This window comes from Cnephaeus nilssonii (genome assembly GCF_951640355.1).
Source record: "Cnephaeus nilssonii genome assembly, chromosome: 5".
NCBI classification, from domain to species: Eukaryota; Metazoa; Chordata; class Mammalia; order Chiroptera; family Vespertilionidae; genus Cnephaeus; species Cnephaeus nilssonii.
Genome location: NC_137076.1, coordinates 84,181,277 through 84,204,198, shown reverse-complemented (window position 1 = coordinate 84,204,198; position 22,922 = coordinate 84,181,277). Strand labels below are relative to the sequence as shown.

Sequence of the window (22,922 nt, the reverse complement as noted above, 5' to 3'; positions counted from 1 at the left end):
CATTGCTCAAGCAAATCGTCTCTTAAATATGAGGAAGCATCTCTCCCCTCTCCTCTTTACATTTACAGTAGAGAGACATAATATTTGGCTAAAGTTGCAAATAATAACTCCTCTGACATGTCCTCATTCACCAAGATGACAGGTATTCATGAATGAGAGTGAATTAACCTTCTTGAGTTTTAAATTCCTGTAATTTGTGGTAACCAATTCCCACTTTGTAGCTCTGTTATAAAGATTAGATATAATTGAAATTTCCCCCACTGAATATGAGCTTCATGAGGTCAATTCTTTGTTTATTTTTATTCCCTGATGCATTCCTATATCTATGAGCATTGCCACACACATATTAAATATTTATAAATAATTTTTGAATTATTAAAAATAGATACTTGCTACACTGAGTAGGAATAAATGTGGTTTTGTTGCTATTTTAATATCGACACCACCACCGCCACCATTGTCAGCATCAACAGCAGCAGCAGCAGCATCATCATCATCATCATCATCATCATCATCATCAATTTACAGTTTCCTGATTCATTCCCCATCCTATTTTCTCCCTTTCAGATTTTTTTTGCACTCTCTGTACCTGCCAGGAGCCATCATATTTTCTGGTAATGAGGTTTCTATTTTAATGGCTTCAGAAAACCAGGCCAGATGTTAAGTTTTTGGTTTGTTTGTTTGTTATTCTTTCAGCAAATCCACACTACAGCCATTGACATCCTGTTTTCAAATAGGGAGCTCTAAATTACGGCAGACATTCTGCCTTGGCTGCCTTCTCAATCCTGTCCAGCTGTCAGTTTTGAAGGGGAAATGGCCATTAGTCATATGGGACGTACTTTAACCCTTTGGGTAATAGTGAGAGCTCTCTCCCCCGGCAGTGTTGGAAGTGAATCCCCCCTGCCCTACGTGCTGTTCTCTCATCTCAGGCAGGCAGACAGGAGAGAGGCTGCTGAATTTAGTTTGTGGTCCATTCTTTGAACCTAAGATAGTCTGGCACTGGTTCAAGCTACCTGTGCAAGGAAGCACGCGTGAGCCCCGATGTAAGGTATAGCTTTGAGCAGTGAACAATTTCTGGAGGAAAACAGTGATGGAGAAGGAAACAGGTCTCCCCAGCTATAGACCCAGGGCTCTCAACCCTGGTTGCATTGCAGATTCATTAAGAGCACATTTTAAGAAATCCTCAGGCACAGACACCATTCACAACTATTTGCGATCAGCCTCTCTGAGGGTTGGGACCCAGGCATGCATGGGTCGTTCTGAAAAGCTCACTGTCGGCCCAATTCCCTCCAAGGACCAGGGCAGTGTTTCAGAAGTTTCTCACGGGTCCTCAACATGGTGAGAAAAATGAAGTCATAGTAATAGGATTCCCACAGTCTAAATGTGGTCCTTTAATAAAGGCCGTCCTTTATTGTGAGAGCACCCATCCCCCCTTATAGTGCTTGAGGATATCATTAACCACCATTAAATAAATAAAACGTCACCATCACTCGGCTTGCAGCAGGCTACAAATCCTGAGAAGCAGCAAGATTGTAATCAAAGCCTGTAGTTTAAAACATCTGCCCTTCTGGCTTCAATCTGGAGCTCACGTTCGAAATGAGCGCCTTTTCCTCTGTTGGTAGCAGAGGCATGCGACAGTCTCAGTGTGCACTGCGGGTGTCTCCCTGTGGGCCCTCAGGAGGGTGTCTCCTCCAGGCTCAGTTTCAGCCGCTCTGAGGAAGGGTGTCTGTTGCTTTCAGGGGGCCACCCAAGCTCCCCAGTGGAAATCCCGTGTCTGACACTCAGTTTCTGCTTTCAATCAGATTGTCCTCGATGTGCACTCTAAATATTCTGAAAGTCCATATGATAACTTCACTAAAATGCATTATGAAACCTATAAAGATCAACTTAATTTTATTTACATAGACTACATTCTTCCTGCATGCTGTGGCTTCAAACTATTATTTTTAAAATGACCACTATACTAATTATAGCTTCAAAAAATGATATCTAAAAAAAAAAGTTGGTAACACTCTTTGTGGGAGACTTGATAATCTATTTATTTTAGTTGTACTGGTTTGTGTAATCCCAAAGTCTGGGAGTACCACACTCTGTGATAGAAAGATCCAGAACACAGTAACTCTCAGTCCTCATTGTTTGCCAGTAATCAGTGATGACTATTTACTAGTCAAATGAACTTTTAGGAGAAGGTTCCCATTTTCTCATGGGCCACCAGAAGCTAAGAGACAACCACCCCTTTCATGCCCAGTTTTCATTTCATGCCATTCTGAGGACTCAAACCAGTTCCATTATAACTGAGCTCAGGCAGCAAATGACAACTGACAAATAAGTGCTTGGTGAGAAGGGCATGCTTGCTCCAGCCTTGAATCACTCCTTAAAATTAAATCTTTTCCTCCTGAAGCTTCCCCCAGCCCTGATCAGTCCTCACGACTGATGTTTTATCATTGCTTTCTTGAGTGATATGTAATTATATACAAGCAGATCCTTGGCATCCTTGTGAATATAACACTCCCAGCTTCAGCTCCTCAGAAGTGACCCTGAAGGGTTCATAATTTGTATAATTTGTCATATTGCTGTGGGATGAATTTAAATCACACTCACTTTGAGCTGGTGTAACAAATAGAAATGGCTTAGCCAGTGCAATAGCCCGGACAATCACCCAGCATCTTCTCTCAAGATACCTCTGTTGCTCTTGTTTGCCATTTCTGAGAAATCCGAATTTCATATTTTCATTGGAACAATTAAGAAATAGTAATTAATTGGTGGTATAAGGCTGCTATTAGAAAATTATAAAAATTAGATTCAGAGAAAATAATAACTAGAGATAACAATGAATGCTTACTATGTGCCTGGCACTAAAAACAACCGTTTTATATTCATGATCTTATTGGATCCTCATGACCCCACAATTAAATTATACTTTAAATCCCTCCTGCAGATGGGGAAAATGAAGATTAGAGGGTTCGGTTTAAAGTCACATAGGCAGAGCCAAGATATGTAGAAGGTATCTCTGACTCCCAAACATACTTTTCCCCATTAAAAAATTTAGGTATAATTGCTATGCAACATCATATTAGTGTTAAGTGCATAAAATAATGTTTTGATATATGTATATACTGCAAAAGGATTACCACAATAAGTTAACATCCATCACTACACATAGTTATAAATCATTCATCATGTGATGAGAACTCTTAAGATCTACTGTCTGAACAATTTTCAAATATACCATACAGTTTTATTAACGTAAGCGCCATGCTATATATTACATTCCCATGACATATTTATTTCATAGCAGGAAGTTTGTACTGTGACCCTTTTCACCCAGTTTGCCTTCCCACCCCCAACCTCTGGAAACCACCAATAATCTCTTCTCTGTATCCATGAGCTAATTTTTTAAATTGAGGTATAGCAGACATATAACATTGTTAGTTTCAGAGGTACAACATAATTACTTAATATTTATGTATATTGTGAAATGGTCACCACAATAAACCTAATTTACATCCATCACCAGACATAGATATAATTTTTTTTTCTTGAGATGAAGACATTTAACATACACTTTTTAATTCCTATTGGTCTATATTTTACTCACCTTCTCCCCATAATTTTTCGTATTGCTTCAATGTTATAAAATCTTTCTGGCCATGAGCTTAACTTCATTTGGATAGTCCCTGGAGCACCTAAAATACAACTTTTGCTATATCAGGATTTGTTGAATATGGGTGGATGGGCAAATTAATACAAGAATGAATTATGCATTGTGTAAATGTACCACAGCTTTTTTTATCCACTCATCTACTGATGGAATGCTACCAGCCATAAAAAAAAGAAGGAAATCTTACCTTTTGCAACAGCATGGATGAACCTGGAGAGTATTATGCTGAGTGAAATAAGCCAGTCAGAGAAAAACAAGTACCATATGATTTCACCTATACATGGAATATAATGAACAAAATAAACTAACAAACAAAATAGAAAGAGACTCATAGATAAAGAGAACAGACTGACAACTGTCAGAAGGGAGGGTGGTTGGGGAGCTGGGTGAAAAAGGTGAAGGGACTAAGCAAGAAAAAATTATTCATAGATACAGACAACCGTATGGTGACTACCAGAGGGAAAGATGGGATAAGGGGAGATAGAAGAGGGTATACACAATATAGTATACAAATGATGCATTATAGAATTGTACACCTGAAACCTATATACTTTTATTAACCAGTATCACCCCAATAAATTCAATAAAAATTTAAAAACACAATAAATGGTGCATTTGCTAATTTTCACTTACCTTCTTTACTTCATCAGCAAAAATAAATGAGAATATATACACTTCTATGTGTACTTAACCCAGCAATGCTATAGAAATTCCAATGTTGAATAAAAAGAAATTTATCTGTATTTAAGGGGCTTTAAGATCAAAGGAAGTTGCCAAAAACCTTCAACACTATAAGTCAACCTTTCTAACTCTTTCAATTGTGTCCCAATGTCATTTATGGATTTCTAAGTGAGTGCTACCTTGAAACCAGAAAGTACCAGGGAGGCCCTGCCTAAACTTTGAGAGGAAGAGCACAATACATCTCATTCTTTCATGGTAGAACTGACATCCTAAAATAACACATAGTTAATGTCCCCATCTGTGTGTCAGTCAGAGGTCTCCAGAGAAACAGAACCAATGGGATATATATATAAATGTATATGAGAAGATTTATTGTAGAAATCAGCTCACGTGATGTCACCATGGAGGCTGAGAAGTCCCATGAGCTGCCGTCTGCAAGCTGAAGAACCAGGAAAGCTGGTGACATAATTCAGTCTGTGTCTGAACCCCGAGATCCAGAGGAGCTGATGGAGTAAATCCAAGTCCAAAGGCCAGAGACCAGAAGCACCGATGTCTAAGGGCAGGAAAAGATGGATGTCACAGGTCAAGCAGAGAGAGCAAATTCACCCTTCCTCTGACTCGTTCTATCGAGGCTTTCAATGGATTGAATGATGCCCGCCTACCCTCCCCATTGGTGCTGACAGCCTTCTTTACTCAGTTTATCTATTTCAATGCTGATCTCTTCCAGAGATATCATCACAGATACACACGCTAATAATGTTTTACCAGCTTACAGGGCATCCCTTAGTCTGGTCAAGTTGACAGATAAAGTTCTCATACATTGTCATGAAAGGAATTAGACAGTTATTTGTTTTTAATTATCATAAATAGCAAGAAGGAGAAAGAGGGCTGTGAGGGTGGCTAGAAGGCAAATATTGCTTATTTGAGGACCAGGGTCTGGGACAGCTTCCCTTTGGAGATATTATGAGCTGAAGAGGAGGCAGATAGATAAATTAGGAACCATATTCAATATGCATGGGAGTCAAGTTGTTGAAATAGAGAGAAGTGCCCAAGGCAGATGGAACAGTATATGTGAGGGTTTAAAGCAAAAGGACAGGAAGCACTTGAATCATTTTTTAAAAATATATTTTATTGATTTTTTACAAAGAGGAAGGGAGACGGATAGAGAGCTAGAAACATTGATGAGAGAGAAACATCGATCAGCTGCCTCCTGCACACTCCCCACTGAGTATGTGCCCACAACCAAGGTACATGCCCTTGACCGGAATCGAACCTGGGACCCTTCAGTCTGCAGGCCGATGCTCTATCCACTGAGCCAAACCGGTTAGGGCTTGAATCATTTTTTTTTCCAAAGTGGGTGAATTTTTATGATTGAAATCCTGAAAAATTTTTTTAATTTAAGAGCCGCAGTTCAGTTAATAATGTTGTACTAATGTCAGTTTTCTGGTTTTGATAAAACAGTATAATTATGGAAGGTGTTACCATTAGAGAAATCATGGGCATTTTCTATATTATTTTTTCAACTTATTATGATTCTAAAGTGATTTTTTTGGGGGGGAAAATGACCTCTGGATTTAAGTTTGAAATGGGGACTTCATGTTCATAGGTACCAATAAAGCTATACATATGCTATGCCATTCTTAAGTTTATCCATTGTGTTCTTTTGACATGTGGACGGTTATATTGCCTTAATTTACGTACTAGTGATGCTTCACATCTGCCATCTCTCCCCCAGGCTTTGATGACAGTATTCTTGAAAGCAAACTGTAATCAGGATTCTGGGCAGGAAAAGATGAGAATTCTTATCTACTTCTCTTCAAAGGTCAATACTCAGCTCTGGGATATATGGTAAGTTGGCATCTGTGATCCCACATATTAGCTGAGAATCGAGTTTCAGGGAAAGTAATTAAATCATACTGCATGACAATGTAAGTAGAATATGCTCATGGGAGGTCAAAAAGAAATAACACCTACAATATTGTGTGAGAGCTGAAATGACAGTGATGCTTAGTTCTAGACAAGACTTTTCATCAGTCCAGTGATGGTTACAGCATATAGGAAAACAGGACAGTAAGCCTCACAAATCACTAAAGCTGACCTAGGACTGACTAACTTCAATAGCACATGTCATTCCTCTGAATAAATGTGGCACTGAGCACGTACCTCTAATGATGACATTTCTCTTCTCAAAATTCTACAGCCATTCCCCGTTGCTCACTGGATTAAATATAAACTCCTCGTAAAGATGTGCAGGTCCTCCATGAGACAGTTCCTGTCTACTAGTAGTCATCTAATCTCACTGCTTTTTTCTTACATTCCAATATTACAGATTCTTTTATTGATCTTTAAAGACCATAGGTTCTTTTATGCTTCTAAGCAATTGATTGTGTTTTCTTAACCTTCTTGTCTTAATTAAAAGCCTACTGTGTCTGTGAAACCCTTGCAACTTGTCCAAACTTAGGGACATTTTCCTTATATTCTCATCCATCCTATGAGTAGCTATATGATAGCATCTGTCATTTTTTATCATAATGTGTTTCTTCATATGCCTGTCACTCCCCTAGGCTGCAGGCTCCTTGAGGACAAAGTTCTTCCTTACTGGCATTTTTAACACCTGGAAGACTGCCTGACAAAGTGTAGGAATTGATTAAAAAATTAATGAATAAATGGAAACAAAACTAATTGAGTGACATTTGCCTTAATTAAAAGAAAAATGCTGCAATAGTTTACAATTAGAAATATCAATATTAGTACAGAGCAGTTATGCCCACGGCTCTGAAGCATCAATGAGAGAGCAATCTGTGGTTACGCCAAATGGATTTGCCTACCATCACATCCCATGCATGCTACTTAGGGAAATCACAGGCTATAAAAGAAGGTATCTATCTCAAAAACCAGAAAAATAATCAAAATTTTTATCATACTTATATTACACAAGATTATTCTTTAACAAAATATATATTTCCTCTTTACTTGGCCAACCTCAAGACTATGAATTTTTACTTTCCATTTTAATAAAGCTGTTTTTTATTATTATTTTTTTATCACCTGAAAGGACACTGACTGTAGGTTTAAAATGCCAGTGCGTAAAATCATTTTAGGGAAACTCTTGGGTAAATATATTTCCTTTCTCAGGCCATAACTGTAATATATTACTATTTTAGAAAGGGACTAAATAAACAAACACATGAGTGTGATATATAAAAAGCTGTAACCTTGTATGATCTGAGGTTTGCAAAATTATCTCAAGGATTGCAAAATAATATGTTTTCTAAACATTCCAAAGTATTCCAAAATATTCTATAGAAAACAAAAAAGGCAAAGGGAGTTAAGGAAGTAATAGAAACATCTGTAAGCTGAACTGATAATACTGAAGGGTTACACTGAATTCTTTGACAAATGTTTGAGATATAAAATAGGATTTACATGAATATTTTTGAAATTTATAATCCAATTGAATTATATAGTCACTTGTGCTAATTACATAGCAGATACTTTATTATCTGAGAGACTTGGATCAGTAAAACTTAGACCCTGTCTTTGAGAGGCTCATAGTCTGGAAAAGCAGAACAGTAGAGTAAGCAATTCTGTCCCATTTGAGTCAGATGCCACAGCATCACATTATTAGCTGTGGTTCTTAGGCTAATTAATCTCTCTAGATCTTAGTTTGTTTGCCTGCAGAAAGCAGGTAATAATAATAAATCACAAGGTTGTTGCAAAGATTATATAAGAAAATTCTTATAATGTGCTTGAGAATGACTCGCTGGGAGCAAAAACAAATACATTTAGCTGAGAAAGTAAAATAATCATTTTTCTAGTTTATATTTGTGTAGGTTCTGGGTCTAAAAGGAATAATAAGAACTCATAGTGATCTAAGAAATTACAAAATGGCAGGGCCTCAATTTCAAAAATAATTTTTTTTAAAAAATCACTGGAAAATTAGAACTCATTTCTAAAGAAAAAAGGGTGAAAAAAAGATTGTATATAGTTCCTGTGAGAGGTAGATACAAAGAAAAAGCTTTCAGTTCAATTTCAGGAAAATGTCACATTCGTCAGAATCCTCTATCCACAAATGGAATGAGCTGCTCCATGAATTAGTATAGCCATCAAATCTACCAAACACCAGTGAAGAACCATCTGATTGTAGAGAGATTAGGTGGATGATAATTTAGAAATAATAATAAGCCGGTGACCTGATCAAATGCTGTGAAAGGCTGCCCAGCACGGACTGCAGCCTGACTTACCACTTTGCCACAGAGAGCAGCCCATAATCAAGTTTTGGCTGTCACTTTACCCATCAAACTGACTGCGATCTGGTTGATTCAGAGTTAATTTTAGAGCAACCCAGGAACCATGCTGTGAAACTATTCATTTCCTAATCATTGGCCATCACTTTGCTTTTCTGCCCCCTCACCTCCCTCCCCTGCGCCCCAAATGGAATCTACCAAATCAAAATAATTACCAATCATTGATAAAAAGCCTGTGCACTATTATTCAATACTGAGTTTTTTCTTTATTTGGATTTGTTCTTGAAGTTCTGAAAATAATAATCTTTTCCTGTTATTAAAGACACTCATATTTTGTACTTTTGCCAGAATAAGACAGTTAGTTGAAAGGATCATCACTAATTGTGCCTAAAGGCAGTCACTGAAGGTTATCATTTGATACTAAAGATGGAGTTTGAAATCAGAAAGACCAAGACGTGAGGCCCTGCTCTGTGCAGTATGCCCTTAGGGAAAGGTAATCTCTCTATCAGGCAGCTTCCTTATTGCACACAAAAAAATTATGGGACCTAAAAGAGATACTGTTTCACCATGCCTAAATGGTATTTAACATATCTAATATTAAATAATAAAGAAATAAATTTTCTTTGATTACTGTATGCCCTTATTTCTACATCTTGATGTTTTCTACCATCAACAAACTCTTATTGACTATAGAGAGAACTGGAAAATAGAAGTCAGAGCTGAGAAAAATTAAGAAGTTATTTACTTTGTCTCTCCTTTTATAGAGGAGAAATTGAGGCCCAAGGTCCCAGAGCTAAATAAGGGGAGAGCTAAATGAGGAAATGGATGCATTCTCCATCCCCTACATCCTTTCTTTAACAAATTAGAGACCCAGTGCACGAAAATTCATGCACTCAGGAAGGGGGTGGAGAAGTCCCTCAGCCCAGCCTGCACCCTCTCACAGTCTGGGAGCCCTAGGGGATGTCCACCTGTTGGCTTAGGCCTGCTCCCCAGGGGGATTGGCCCTAAGCTGGCAGTCAGATATCCCTCTGGCAGCCCAGGAGCCTTCGGGGGACATCTGACTAAGGGCTTAGGCCCGCTCCCCTAAGCCATTAATCAGATATCCTTAGCACTGCCGCGGAGGTGGGAGAGGCTCCCGCCACCACCACTGCACTGGCCAGCCATGAGCCGGCTTCTGACTGAGTGGTGCTCCCCCTGTGGAAGCGCACTGACCACCAAGGGGCAGCTCCTGCGTTGAGCGTCAATTTGCATATTACCCTTTTATTATATAGGATGCTATCTCTGGTAATGTTCCAAGTTTGAAAGAGACATTTCTGTTGTCTTAAGAAAATTAAGGACAGTGTAAGAGTTGGAAGAATATCAGCTTTGCAGTTAGATCATTGTGGGTTTGACTCTGAGGTTTGCCACTTGTTGGTTGGGTGCCCTGAGCAAAACACAATGTTTCTGACCCTCCAGTTTGTACCTAAACTTGTGGGTAGTCATGTGTACACCACGGGGCTTCTGGAAATTTTTGAAATAAAGAACATAATGTCTTGCCCTGGCTATGTAGCTCAGTTGGTTACAGTGTCATCCCGATTTGCCAAGCTTGCTGGTTTGATTCCCTACCGGGGCACTTACAGGCGCCAATCCGTGAATGCATGAATGAGTGGAACAACAATTGACGTTTATACTGTGAACATATCCTTGGGTGAGGATGAAAAACAATAACTCTTGTACATTCTTGGTTTAGGTATCATAGCAGGCTCAAAGAGGAGAAAGGAACAGGGAGTCCTCTTGTTTCCCCCCAAATCCCACCCGTGTGGTGGTGGCTCTTGGAGCAGGAATTAGCTTTTACAACAGAAAAATACCAGTGTGTCATGTCCTCCTTTTGCTCCAGGAAAACAAACAAACAAACAAACATTTTTTTAAAAAACCTCTCCCTTCAGCTTTTCCAAGTCCTGGTTCTTTCTCCACTCCTAATAAATATTTTCCGCAGAGAACACCCACGCAGTGCCTGCGACTGCTCAGTTTCTGGCCCCACTGTTCCTGAGGCGCATGGCCACCTCTGAGCGCCACGCACCAAGGCCGAGACATCCATCAAAATCTTTTTTCAGTAACTGTCACTGTCTCCAAGGTCTGTTCACTGTTCTGGTGAATTAATTTACACCCACAGCTAAGCCTAATCCTGCCAAGCTCTTCAAGGAATTCACGGCTCCTTGAGTTTAGCTGTCTAATCTCTCCTCACCGCCAGGCTACGTGCAACCAGGTGCCGTGTGCGGTATATTCCATCCAGTTGCTTCTGCTCCAGTTGATTTACTGTGTTCCATGTCCATGAAGATGCTCTGACCCATGGTTATAGTTCATGTACATATTTCCTTATTTGCTAAATATCTCTGCTGGATAAGCTGGCTGTAGAGAGATTTCTTCATGGAAAAAAATTGAGTTTTGTGATACACGCAATGATGTTTCCACAAGGATTAAATAATACTCCCCAAAAGGAAGTTAAAACTTTAGTTTGAAAACAACTAGCTCATTTGTATCGTGCCCATAATGCTATACTTGTCAAGAGTATTTATAGTGATTCTAGAAAGTTCCTTATCTCTGGTGGCTACTGTATTGCTACTTTCTCTGTCATCCTTTCCTCATTTATGAGTGGTCAAGTTTTACACTTCTTCTTTACCCTTGACACAGACTGAAATATGCAGACACTTTACGTATAAGGCCATGGTTAAGAGTCCTATTTTGCAACCCCAGACCTGGTTTAAATTTCAGTTTCTTAGCTATCCTTCCAAAATATCAGCCTCCCCACAACAGTTCATATTCCACCTCCCTGTTTGGTTTTTGTCCTAAAATCTTACCACTCTTTAAAAATGTTGTATTATTTACTCCTCTTATTTACTGCCGGTGCCCTTCGATAAGCTCTATGAGAGTGGAATACTTGTCTTTCTTGTGTATTGCTGTCACCTCGTCCATGGAACAGCACCTGAGCTAAAATACTTGTCAAATGAATGAGTGATTAAGTGTGATAATCCATGCCAAGCCCTAGAGCAGTGAATTCATACACTTTCTTGGCTTAGACAAAATGGAAAAGAGGACAGAATTCTTTCTCCTTACTCCATAGCTCCACAGATCCACGGCTCCACAATATCTTAAACAATGTGCTGCCCAAACTAGACCATAGCTGAAACCTAACCTGCTAACTTTCTTTCTCAAGCCTGGTTTGGAAAGGCATGCCATTCATAGTATCAGGGGAGATATTCTCTCCAAAGCCAAGTGCTTTAATGGCTCATTTTTCCTTCCACTGTGAAATGAAAACTAAAATAAATCAAAGTAGCAACCTAACAGTCCAGAACAGCCCTAGACTAAAAGTGTAAATAAATGTGCTCAGTGATGAAAGAAAAAGAAATTCAGGGAGAGAAACGTAGTTCAATTCCTGGTTCCTGGGGATTTTGTGTAAGCAAAACCAAAGCACGTTTTATACAAACCTTACTTTAGGATACTCCTTTATTTATTTCTCATAACTGCCAAAAAGCTAAATGAGCATTTACCAAATTTGTAAGCCCTAAAGAATCAACTGCATATTTATTTATTTTCATCCAATAACTTGTCAAAAAAGCTAAGACATCAGCAATGAACAAGTAAAGTTTATATAGAGAGCAATCTAGCCCAGAGTGCTTTTTGGCTTTTTCTATGTTGACTGGACCCAAATACAGATGATAAACAGGCCCCCATCCTTGATAGATATAATGGAGTTTGAATAAGTTGATAAAAGCTTTGTTGCACTACCTTACAAGTATGATTTGATTTTCTTGTATGCATCACAACAGACTGGTGCAAACTAGAACTTTGTGTAGACATAGATACTAGGATGACCTTTTCCATATCAACATACAGTTTCCCTCAGGTCACCAAACATTCAGTATTTCCTTTATGAAACCCAATCACTGCCCTTATGCATCCCACATTTGATAAAATACATAGGGAATTCAAGTGGAATTGCAAATTCCCTGGGTTGGTAACTCTAGTGGAAATCTGTTGCATTTTTTTCTCCAATCTTCCATACCCCTTCTACACATGTACTTTAATACTCTCTTGGGACATTTTCTCTCTCCTTGATAGTTGTTTCATTATTCAAGATGGCATGCTTGACCACTGGACTTCACCTTCAAATCTTTAACATTATAATACTACTTAATACATCTGAATATATATTGACATTGATCTAAGCCCTTTGGTATCCCTCAACAACCCAACGAACTGGACACTATCATTATCCCCAAGTGAAGCAAATACCTGAGCCCAAGGAGCTAGTGGCTAAGTGGTGACCCAGAATTCAAACCCACTCCTGTCTGATGTGAGTGCAGATGCTCTTCAGCATTAGGCTATCCCACTTCTCCTTGTAGAGGGACCCAACATCAAAGTATCCAGTAGAGATGATTCACCCCAGCAGCAGTTTCCTGATGAAATGGTTCATTCCTTCCTGCTGCCTACATCCCTGGGGCTACTTGGGCTTTTATTTTTCTTCAGATAACATAGCCTTCATTTGTATGACTACACAATAGCCTTCAATTGCACTTTTGGTATTTATTTGAAAAAAAGACAAACCACTAACTCAAAAAGATATATGCACCCCCATGTTCATTACAGCATTATTTACAAAAGCCAAGATAGACAGAAGAATGGATAAAGAAGATGTAATACACACACACAAACACAAGGAATATTGCTCAGCAATACAAATGAACAAAATCTTACCACTGTGACAACATGGATGGACCTAGATGGTATTATGCTAAGTGACATAAGTCAGAGAACAATAAATACTATATGGTTTTGATTATATGTGGAATAAAACAAATGAACAAACAAAATAAAAACAAAATAGATAGAAACAGAGATCAAATTGATGGTTGTCATAGGGGAGGAGGGAAGGTGAAAAAGGTGAAGGGGAATATGGTCAATACTATTGTGATAACTTTACATGGTGATACATGATTATCAGACTTAATGTGTGATCACATTGTAAGATTCATAAATGTTGAATCACTATGTTATGACATCCTCACCATGTATGTTAAGGGGTGAGCCACTGTGCATTCCTGGAGTATGAAATCCTTCTATTCAAGGATAGGGTCAGAGCTCTGCTACCGATGCAAAAGGAGTGGACCCTTTAGTTCACTCCATGAATCCCTTTCTGGGTCAAAATGACTGTTTGATTTCCCCAACTTCAAAACCATAGGTGTGTTTCAGCTTTGATCTCCTTACAAAACCCCAGCTGCTGTCAGCGGCATACCCTGACATCCCAACTGAAATATTACCATTCATGCGTGACCAACCTGATTCAGGAATGCAAATTTACCAATGCCATCAATGAAGAGACATTGTTTTCTTTCTCAGTATCTAGGCCTATAAACATATAGCAAACATTATTGGCATTATTTTTATTTTGTCCCTTTTAAGAACCACCCTTCCTCCATTCCATGTGCTATTAAGGAGGTTATCAATCTAGGGTCCTAGTTCCCAGCCACAGGGATGGGGCATCTAATCCAGACTGGACAATTAGAGCATACAACCCAGCAGAGTTAGCAAAAAAACAATTGGTGTTCCTTTTAAAATAATTGATGCAGCCACTGAAAATGAGAGGGTCCTTGGGATTAGGACATGTAAGAATATAACTCTGTAGTACTTTATAACATCTGTGTAAGAGAGGAGAGACCTGAAAACGGAATAGCCTAGCGGAGAGTGGAGAGGGAGCCAAAGGGAGACAGATAGCATCATCTGAACCCCCATATCCTTCATTGCCTAAAGAACTATGGCCTTCATTTCCCTGTTATAATGTTGGTTAGTTTCCCAACACAATCCTTTTACGCTTTTTTGTATAAAGAAGTTTGAGTTGGGCTTTTGTCATTTGTAACTAAAAAAGTCCTAGTTCATCTCTGTGTGCCTATAAACTAGAATATGTATTAGGTTTTTCAAGTGTATTGTTTTGTTTTTACTATAATACCAACACAGTTTATAATATCTATCCATCTATCTGACTACACACACATATTTTCTTTCTATAAGACACTAAACATCTGGGAAAAAATTTTAAACCCAGCCATTTAGAAGCATGTTACAATACCATCTGTCTACTGGTTGTCGTATGGTTCAAATATCCTTCTAAGTGATTAGAATTTATGTCTTTTTTATGAAAGGCTTCTTATTAAAGGTTTCGGTATTGTCCCTTACCTAGTTGTCTCATCACTTGATAACTCGCTTCCATGAAGATGTTTGATGTGATTCTTTTCCTCCATGATCAAAATTAGTTTTTCCAAAAATTCAATGGGGTCAACCAATATTTTAATTCATTTTGGATCTTATAAGACTTAGAAGAAGATAGTCTTAACAGTAAGTGATGCTTGCCTACCTTCATTCACTGAACATGGACAAATAATTAAGATAATTCCCAACAAGAATATCTTCCTATAATTCTATTGTGGACACCTTTTGGATGCTGGCACATGTATTACCTTCTTTGTTTTTCAATGTATGCAGGTACATTGAGATGACCACTGTACTAAGAAGAACGCATATTGAGAAAGACAGGTGGCCTGCCCTATACTCAGCTAACAAGAATCTGGATTCAAATCCAAAACTTTTGGCTCTAAATCCAGTGACATCTTTACTCTGAGCACTTACTCTTTTCTCTGATCTATACACAGAGGTTCTGGTTACACTTAATTAGAAAATTACTTTCCTTCGTTTTTTAGGGAATAACTGCATAACTGCATGCCTTCTACTTTTTTACAAACTTGAAAAGACAGTGTTATGGTGATGTCCTACAGACCATGATCATGAAAGACACATTTCTTGTCTGAGATTCAACTTAGAAAAAAACCTTAAGTTTAGGTATTAATTCTTGGGAATTGGGAGAGGGGCAAAAGATTCTCTCTTTTCCAGCACAAGGAAACTGGTACACATCTTCCTCATGTGTCTTCTATCAGGACAGTTAAATTCTTCTCTGAGCAACCCTGCACAGCTGGGTTATTCATGCTGCCCTTTGATTAGAGGCCCTTTGATTTCCAGCCACGTCTCCACACAATGGTTGTTGTTAAGGAATTAGCTCGGAAACTAAAAATACCTTCCTCCTCTGCCTGGATAAACCTGCTGAACTCCAGCTCTGTGAGCAGCCTTGATCTAACGCTGCCTTTTATTATTTATTAATATCTGTGTTCTGTGATCTCAAGTCACCCCCACTGCCCACATATTCATGCTCCACAGTGGAGGTTGGGGCCAGAGCAGAGCTCTCCAGGGGGTCTGTGGCCTGACAATAGCTTCAAAGTCCCTTGCCTCTCAGTGAAAAGAAGGAAAATCTATGACAGGCTACATTCTTTGCTGGTGAACAGGATACAAAAACCTTCCCGCCATTTGTCATTTCCAGCCTCCTCTGTGGTGCACATTAAATATCTGGTTTAATGTCTCTGGCTTGTGACCTCCTGTCATCTGTAGCAGAACTATGCGGTTTGGTGGCTGAACTCACGTCAGGAAGAGGTCATATTAATCTCAGCAGGGAATGTCACCAATCTGACCCTTTTTTAAAGATTCTGAAATAACGATCGTAATCTGTAGTAAATTGCTATGTATTTATTATCTAAGGGTATTTATCATAAATCATAAAAATTTGAATTTTTCCCTTCAAATTATTTTACAATGGCATTTTAATTTGAATGTTGAATATAAGACTCTTGTTTTAGATTCCTTCCTAGGTTGTAGGGTAAAAGAAAATAAATTTAATACAAGGTTGGGCAAAAGTAGGTTTACAGTTGTGAGTATATGAAACATGGGGTTTATTTTACAGTATTACTTAATAATTATTGTATTATTTTCCATAGGAACAACTGTAAGCCTACTTCTGAATCCCCATCCCCATAAAAGCATCTGGTTTTGGATAATATCAGAAGTGAAAATGATTTCTAATCTTGCCATTATCATATCAAAACAGTATTTTAATTTTTCTTTCTATATAAAGGTAGATAAAAAATTTTAAGTATGTGGATAATAGCCATCCTATATATTTTGCCAAGCCAACATCTATTATATTTTTTTAAGCTAACAATACCCACATTATCATTTTGGGGACCAGCACTTCTTCACTATGGATCCATGGCATTCAGTTCAGGTTGACTCTATCACCTATTTGTAGAAGAGGAAAGTGGTTCAGGTGTGGCCTACCACAGCCCTCAGGACTAACTCTGGGGAGGGCATGTGACAAGGCAGGCCAATTGTATTCAACCCTAGGACTTCTTTAAGTAAAGCTGACTTTCTACTGGGATTACTGAGCTGGTGGAATACAAACTTGGAAATTATGCTATTTATTTTAACAGCTCAAAGGCAAGGCCTGCCTGAGAATAAGCCAATATGAAGGAAAGCAAAATTGAGAGACTGAGAGACTCGCTAAGTCTTGTGAGATCCCAAAACGGGCATCCCCTTTGCCACCAGAGCCAGGTGCTCAAGGGCAACCCCTGTGTGGACTATGGGAACCTGTGGGTTTTAGCAGTGCCTCAAGGGAACTCAGGATGGGACAAACCCACCAGCCTCATGAAAAGCAGATGCTCAAGCTCATTTATGTCCATTTAGATAAGTAATTGTAAGGACAACAATTATTTGACTTGCCAGAACCGGTTTGGCTCAGTGGATAGAGCGTCGGCCTGCGGACTGAAAGGTCCCGGGTTCGATTCCGGTCAAGGGCATGTACCTTGGTTGCGGGCACATCCCCAGTGGGGGGTGTGCAGGAGGCAGCTGATCGATATTTCTCTCTCATTGATGTTTCTAATTCTCTATCCCTCTCCATTCCTTTCTGTAAAAAATAAATAAAAATATTTAAAAAAACACACACAATTATTTGACTTGTGAAATTGTGGTTCTGATGTTTCCACTGTAAGACTGTTGTCATAAAGAGTATTTTTTTAAATATATTTTATTGAATTTTTACAGAGAGGAAGAGAGAGAGGGATAGAGAGTTAGAAACATCGATGAGAGAGAAACATCGATCAGCTGCCTCTTGCACACCCCCCACTGGGGATGTGCCCGCAACCAAGGTACATGCCCTTGACCGGAATCGAACCCGGGACCCTTCAGTCCGCAGGCTGACGCTCTATCCACTGAGCCAAACCGGTTTCGGCCATAAAGAGTATTAATATTCTCTGGGATACTTATTGTTATCATATAAGAACCAACACAAGAATAGCAATATTCCTTTCAATTTTTTACATTAAAAGTATAGTCTAACATTGAATGAACTATTCCCACATTAGTTACAGTGTGCTAGTGTCAGAGAAGCGTGCTTGACTTTGTCCTTTACCAATATGTACTTTAATATTTCATCAATATTCATCTTCTATCAGAAGTCCATAAATATTCAAGAAATTAGCATCTGCTATAGCTCTGTAACATGCCTACATTTAAGAAAATCTTATCATTGTCCCTAGCAATATTTCAAAACTCACGTGAAATTTTGTGACCCAGGCACTTTTAGAACTCTCCTTCAGTGTCAAAACTTTATTCTAAATCTGCATATGTGTTCATTATTTCTTCATTATTACCTATTTTATATAATTTTATGTGTTCATTACATAAGTTTTGACTATCTTAATAACTCTTGTGATATGTCATATATAAAATATGACTTCACTAATTTAAAAGTTAGATTTATAAGTGTCACTTTAAAGTCATATTAGGGTCCAGATTCCTAATATATTTAATAGTTGATTAATTTGGCAGTAAACAAAATTACTGTAAAGTTACACCTTACACATAAAGTCTTAAAGTAGCATAGGTATCTAATACTACTGCACTGGACCAGTTAAAAAATTAGGCTTACCAATTATTAAAACATATATCTAGGTTCTGGCCAGGTGGCTCAGTTGGTTGGAACACCATCCCCTAAACCAAAAGGCTGTAGGTTCAATTCCTAGTCAGGGCACAGGGCATGTACAGGAGGCAACTGATCAATATTTCTGTATTACATTAATGTTTCTCTTTCTCTCTCTCCCTCTCTTCTACCCTCCTTCTTTAAAATTGATAAACATATCTTCAGATGAGGATATAAAAAACAAATTTATCTAGTTATCCTTTTAACATTTGTAGCAAAAATATACTTATAGAAAATATTTAAGATGAATTAAATTAATCAATATGATCACTGTCTATAATTAATAGTTTTATTCTGTCACCTGAACTACTCAAGTAGCACATACTTAGGTTAGAACTAAAACAATTGTTTGAAAAATTAATAGAGTAATGGTCTAGGACAGTTTTCTGATCATTACTATGCTGTGTTTGCTTTTACAATTTTTACATCCAGTTAATTAGTCAGAAAGTTAAAATAAAATTAGTTCATCAGTTGAGTAAATAGCAGTGTTATGTTTAAATCTATTCTGTAGATACTGGATTATTCAGCACCATGGACAGCAAAAGGTCATTCCCTTCTCAATTAGGACTTCTGCATGCTACCAATTAGCTGTGAAAATATAAGGCTCATCACCTCTCTTTGGGTACACTGAAAAGAAATTCTATATTCATAGCATTAAAGGTATTACAACTTTTTCTGTTTGGAAAGCAATGGGCTCAATGCTTCATTTAAGGGAGCATATGTCTTCTTTCTCCACAAATATGTAAGTTCACTGATTGCAAGGACCTTGTCTTATTTATTGCTGTATCTTCATTGCTCAGCCAACTATGTGGGACATAATAGGTTGTTGAATAAACAATTAAGGTGGTGCCTCTCTTTGAAAATTGACTAGACTGGTGCAGTCATCTTCATTCAAATAAAAAGTCAGCAAAGAGCTCATAAATTCTACATAACAATCTATTGGGCTCTCAGTTCATAAATTAAGTGAGATCATTTTGGGTAACTAAAATGCTTCTAAAGAAAAACACCATTAAAAATACATATTCTCAGGACTTCTGCGGGACCTAGGAATTGTGAAACCATGGATCATCCATATATGCTTTGAGACATGATTTTTCCTGGAATGCCTACAACTACCATAAAAAAATTAATGTATCGTAGAACAGACCTAAGGCCAATGGTGGCAGAGTTCACACAGACATATGCTTCCTGGTATTCTGGGGAAAAAACTTTTGATTGGTTAACTATATTGTTCAGTGTGGCTGTATAAATCATTGTGCTTTTGAGTATGTATGTTGATGGTATTGTCGTGTGTTCTGACCATCAGTGGAGCCTACAATTCAATATTCAGATATTGTCTTTGCAAAAAATCTTAGTCAACATTTTTATGGTATCCAAGGAGGTGATATTATAATTGCAAAAAGCCTCAGTGATCCAAAATCAAATGTTTGTAAAAGAGTATGTAATAAATTTGAAAGGAGATCTATCCTGACCAATATCCATCTGATTTCTTTAAAAGCCAGACTTATGTGCCAATGAATCATGTGTGGTTAAAACGTGATAATTGACAGAATTTTAGGTACTATGGATCTATTCCATATGGACTATTAAGAGGACATATTTTCTTTAAGATCTGGCCTCTGAGTGATTCTGGATTTCTACATGATAGCCCTAATGGCCACAGATTTTATGATGATTAGTAAGTATTTATCCTTTTGCTTTGATTATTGTCTTCTTTCTCGTGAATTTATTATTGCCACTGCAACCATGTATTTATTAATAAATTATTTGCTATTCAGTTTTAGTTGTTTTGAACTATTAAATGTAAAGAACAAGTAATTAAAAATGTATGGATAAAAGTAATCCAAAATAGATCTTCTAAATTTAAAAAAATACATATTCTTAAAGACATAACTATGGACAGAATAAAAACACTTTATTCAGAGACTATGGGCTTTACTACATAAGAGGATAAGATGAATAGCAATGTATCATGTCATGAACTGTTTGAACCTCCACATGGTGCAGGGATGGGTAGGGATTTATGTGCTGGCAGAACTGCATTCATGCAATTGGCATGCATCATGGGAGGATGACTTCAGCTATAAAATAGCTATTAACGACTAGAAAAACATGATGTGTTTCAGCCTAAGGTGAAAAAAATAAAATCAAGAGAATGTTGTCACATGACATATCTTTGAACACGCAATGGGGAAAACACACTTTGGTAAAGCTTAGCTGACTAAAAGCATTACGCACAGTTAAAACCTGGCAATAGTTTGCATATAACTAGATGCCTTGCCCTAAGCTCTCAGCTACTATGAACTGAATACTATCCCTTTGTACCTTGGAAATGAAAAGAAAAATACTATTAGTATATCCTGTCACTTTCTATTAATATTCATAACATTATTTAACCATGACCTACAGAAGTTATTTTAACTTTCATTTTTTAAATTAAATCAAATTTTAATAACCATACAAGTTATTAAGAAATTTTATTCAAATTAAGGGTCCATCAATGATGGCCATAACAAGGCTTTTTACAAGCCTTATCTGACCTACAAAATTTCAAAGCAGATCTAAGCAACAAAATATAGAATGTTTTTGCTTCTTCTGATATATGGCCTGTGTGATTTGGAGTGATGGGCAGATTGATAGTCTGCTTATCTTCCAGAAAGTGTCTTCAAGTGTTTCTAAACTCTGATGAAATATGACTTTGGAAATGTCGGCCATAGAAATTCTGAATGAATACTATATACCCTCCTCCCAACATGCAAATGCACATACATATCACCTGAAAATTTCCGTTCTGTTTTTAAACTGTGTAAGGAGCCCTTTTCACAGAATATGGATGGACCTGGAGATTATTGTGCTAAGTGAAATAAGCCAGTTAGAGAAAGACAAATAACATATGATCTTACTTATATGTGTAATCTAATGAACAAAATAAACTAATGAACAAAATAGAGAGAGAGGCATGGACACATGGAACATACTGATAGCTGCCAGAAGGGAGGGAGGAGGTAGGAGCCTGGATAAAAGAAGGTGAAGAGATTAGTCAAAGAACATTTATCCATAACCCATAGACACAGACAACAGTGTGGTGAAGACCAGATGGAAGTGGGGTGGGGGCTGGGTGGAGGTGGGCAAAAGGTGGGAGATGGGGACATCTGTAATAGTGTCAACAATAAAATAAAGTTTAAAAAATCAGCTAGTCTTTTTATGCCACAATGTCAAGCAACTGGTTTATTGATTATTTTTTCACTGAACTATGCAATCAAACCCAAAGCAGTATTTTATTTAAATAAAATACAAGCAAACACAGTTAAGTCCAAATTATCAGTTAGATCATCATGTGCAATGGATTTAATTCTTCAAAAAATTTAAACTTTTTGGATGAACTTCCATCATATTTATGTTCCAAGCAGACCTCTATGTAAAAGCACTGATGAAACTGACTGAATTAAACTCTAGTAGAAAAAAATCTACATCAGTAACCATCTCTATAGGCAGTACTAATTTTGGACAAAATAAGCATCAACCCATAGGAATAAGGAAAGAAATAAAGGCATTACTTATGTCATAAGACAGTGACTACACTGGTTGGTGAGTAGAGCCAATGTTTCATTTTTCTATCATCACCTTATATTACTTATAAGGCAGCAGGATGACATACAAGAAAGAACATAGAGCTAGCAGACAAGAGAACTTAATGATGAAAAAGCACTGGGCTTTGGAGTCAACCAGACAGATTTGTATCCAGATTCTTCCAATTTATCTCTGGGCTCATTTAGGCCCCAGGGCTCCACTTCTCTGTCAGTAAATTGGATAATGATAGTATCTAACTACCAAGTTATGAAAAGAGATAATACATAAAAATGTAATTTCACACAGTGCATGACACATAAAGAATACTCATAACTGATAGCTCCTAATTTTAGTAGACTTAACTATATCATTAACCTACAATGTAATATTTTCTGGTTGGTAACAATAGCAAACTAATGAATTCTTATTTTGAGTCAGAGTCTACACTAAAATTTTAATCTGAACTAAATTAATATAAAATTAAAATTTCAATATACACACAATTGCTCTTCTTAATGTTTAGATGAAGAAAACCAAGGTTCATAGAGGTTAGTAATTTACCCCAGATGACAGATAAGGTGTAATTTACACCAAAATTGAATCTAGGCTTCATGTCAGAACACATACATTCACCCCCACACTCCCCACTTACTAAAATCGAAAGAAAAGAATGCAGAAGGATGTGATTCCTGCCTATAAGATACTCAAGGAAAAATAAGGGAACTGAAATTTCTTGAATGTCTATTCTGCATGTATTTAACACTGTGCTAATTGTTTGATATGTGCAATCCATTTAATTCTCACTAAAATACTGATTTCACTTATTTTCAGTTATCAGGTGGGTCATAAGGGGGTTCCATTTCACTTTTCT

At 37.6% G+C, this 22,922-nt stretch overlaps 1 pseudogene across 1 annotated transcript; it reads left to right on the top strand.

Moving 5' to 3' along the window:
• Positions 1 to 19,568: 19,568 nt before the first annotated feature.
• On the top strand, positions 19,569 to 20,160 carry LOC307100181 (mitochondrial inner membrane protease subunit 1-like; annotated as a pseudogene). Its single transcript has one exon. The product of its transcript is annotated as a mitochondrial inner membrane protease subunit 1-like (transcript).
• Positions 20,161 to 22,922: the final 2,762 nt, after the last annotated feature.